Source organism: Urocampus carinirostris, chromosome 1 (assembly GCF_059441175.1).
Source record: "Urocampus carinirostris isolate Australia breed hairy pipefish chromosome 1, RoL_Ucar_1.0, whole genome shotgun sequence".
Taxonomy (NCBI): Eukaryota; Metazoa; Chordata; class Actinopteri; order Syngnathiformes; family Syngnathidae; genus Urocampus; species Urocampus carinirostris.
Window position 1 is genome coordinate 20,297,774 of NC_142349.1, and position 3,507 is coordinate 20,301,280.

A 3,507-nucleotide genomic window follows, 5' to 3' on the forward strand; every position below is an offset into this window, starting at 1 on the left:
CACACTTTTCCATGTTATGTCCCCTGTCACATAATCTCATCTTATTAGCTACACCGCTTATCCTCAGTAGGGTCGTGGGGGTGCTGGAGCATCCCAGCAATCATCGGGCAGTGGGCAGGGGACACCCTGAACTGGTTGCCAGCCAATTGCAGGGCACACGGGGACAGACAACTCACCCGCTCATTTACACCTAGGGACAATTCACCTAATGTCATATTAAAATGAAGCAGATATGGAAAAGGCATTCAAGCCAGCATATTTAATATACCATAATGAACTTTTCAATGAGCAAAAGTTTAGGGAAGAACATTATAGAGTACGGCTTGTTGAATGTGATGTTATCATACACATGAATAAATGGTAAGTCGACTGTACTGTCTGTTTCCTTATTCAAATACAGTTATCGTGTTGTTTTTACCAGGTGACAGAACAAACACGCTAGATAAGATGTCTTAGGACATTATTCCCTCAAGAGAAGAAACTGATGCCGCTGAAAAAAGGCCGACAGGTTATGGCCCCAGGTCAATTTCCACATGCATGGAAGAGGACTGCCGTGGTTTGACAGGGATGAAGCACGCCTCTACATCTGGTGAGCAAGATTTCTTGCCCACCTAAAAACTGTCAGCCTCAAGGACGCAATCCTTGGAAACGCGTTGAAAGGAGTGGCTGACAAGCTTGAAGCGGCAGAGATCAGTAAGCAGAAATGTATGGTTGTTTGGATGACAAAATGCCATTGTTAATCCTGTATGAACCACCGTAGGATGGAAAGAAAAGTAATAATTTAAAAGCGCAATTTTGAGTCTGGAGTAAAGCTGCGATTCGTCGCTTTGTACACACAGTTGACTAATGTCCAAATTGCTCATGGGAAGGCACTCACAGACTATCTAGCATGTGTGCAGCAAATATTGGCCGCATTAAGCAGAGCGAGGGAAGCCCTCACCGATTCAATGTTAGTGGCAATGGTGCTAAAGGACTCACAGATGAATACAACCATTTTTTGCATGTTACTCCAACAAGAGAAGTCATAACCTTCAATGAGTTGAAGGCAAGACTTAGAAGCTTTGAGTGCACATTCTTGCAGCTCTCTGGCGGGATGAGGATCAGCGTCAGTTTGCACAGGGAAAGGTGCAACTGATTCACTCCAACAGGAAGGTGGTGAGTGTCAAACCCAATGCTGCACTTCTAATCCTTGAGTGCGCAAAGAACACAATTTCTGTATAGGCAGCTACATCGAAAGGAGTTCGGTTCAACTCTGTGATGAATGATATTTAAATCATTCTTCGAGATGTGACAATCTTCCAGATCAAAATAAAGGGAAACGTTTACTACTTGGAAATTGTTGGTGAGAAAGGTGCAAGCAGTTAGAACTCCTGCAACACAACCTTGGCAAGAGATTCTGGGTCAATGTAATGTGGATGATGATGAAACTTGAATTTGTCATTGACGGTATTAAAATACAAGACAAACTTTGGACACCTAATCAATGCAAAATTTGTCTGTAAGGTCAGTTTGAACAAAGTAGAAGCACACAGTGACAAAAAGAAGACTACGAGTTATTGTTTTCATGGAAATGAAAAAAAAATCAGCAGACTGTTGCACTATCAACATGTGCGCTAGCAGCAACAAAACAGGAGGCGTTTTACTTGAATCAATTATTAAAAGACACGGGCCACAATATTGAGCAAACAACAGTGTTTTAAGATAATCGGGGCACAATGTGTCTTGCGAATAATCCTGCTAACCGGCAAAGAAGCAAACATGCGTATATAAAATCTTACTTAGTTCGAGAAAATATTTTGCAGAAAAAGGTCGCCTTTGTGTATTGTACAACAAAAAATATGATTGCAGATGTATTAACACAAAGCGAAAATAGAGGATTTAAAGAAGATAACAGAATCACAACCGATTACAGAAATGTGAGTGTCATTGTCAAGTGGGGGTGTTGAATGTGATGTTGCCGTTCACATAACGTGATGTAAAGTACACTGTGCTATTTGTTCGTGCGGTTTCCTTATTCAAGTGAAACATGTGTCTCTCGTTCTTTTTGCCCGGTGACGAAACGAACGCGCTAGAAACGATGTCTTACAACAGGCACTTCCAAAGTCCGTCCCTGGGGCCAGTTACGGCCCGTAGTCAAATTTTTAATGGCCCCGGGCCTCTGTCATTAAATTGATAATATGTGGTCCACCAGTATTGCTAACTGCAGTTTCAAATACATATGTACCCCCCAAAAAATTCTAAATTTCACCAGTTGATGACAGTTGCCCTTTTGGCCTCGTTTCCATTGGCTTTCTGTGAGAATTTTAGCCCACTCCATTTGTGACACGGCGACTGTAAATAAAAAAAGTAAAGTTGACTGAGGGCCGCGACTTTCAGGACAAGTGAAAATTTGAGTATTTTTTTCACCAAAATCCAAAACAACTGTGTCCTCCTAATTCGGCAAAATACATTGGCTGTTTACAAAGATTATAATATCAAGAGGTGCTGCCAGAGAAAACATAATGACTATGCCAAATAAAAATGCTACAAAGATGAGCTACAAAGTCGCAACACTGATCGCCAAGCATTGCAAACCTTTCACGGAGGATGAATTCACATGAAGGACTGTTAAAAAGAATGCCAGGGTCAATAGTCGGTTCTCACACATTTTCAGCTTACAAAATCTTTTCCGGTTTCTGAAAAGTTTGGACACCCCTGTATTAAGACATGAATCCCTCAAGAGAAGGAACTAGCGCCACTGCAGAAAGACCAACATGGTTCTTTAAAGGTAATCTTGGATCCCAATCCTTGATCTATAAACATGTTTTTCTGCAGGTAGCATGTCAGCGCAGTGGTTAGCGCGTGTGCAACACAATTCTGAGGTCATGAGATCAAACCTGTGTGGAGTTTGCGTGTTCTCCCTGTGCTTGCATGGGTTTCCTCTGGGCACTCTGGTTTCCTCCCACATTCCAAAACTGGCTGGTCCAAATTGTCCCTAGGTGTGAATGAGCGAGCGCCCCTGTGTGCCCTGCGACTGGATGGCAACCAGTTAAGGGTGTCCCCCTTGCCCACTGAAGATAGCTGGGATGGGCTCAAGCACACCCACGGCACTACTGAGGATAAGCGTTGCAGATAATGGATGGATGTTTCCTGCTTTTGCAATTTTGCAGTGAAGAAATTCACTTAAGGGTGATTATAGTTGTAGGATTTTCGCTTTTTACTGTATTTACTGTACCTGAAAAATAACGCATTTGACTAAGGGTGGTTGGTTGGATCCCTAATGTTCGTCTTTCTCCAGGCCAACATATGTTTCCACTTGGTCTTGAACTATTGTCAAGCGTAAATGTTCCAGAAGCATTTCTTTTATTGTGAAAGATGACGGAAGCGAATCCCTGCACACATACAACTAGCAATTTTTTTTTCTTATAATATTTTATAAAACATGTTCCACTATCATGTGTATCTTTTCCTACACGTTTAGAGAGTCTTTAACAAAGACTCTGATCCCATGTCCTTTTAATATTTTTT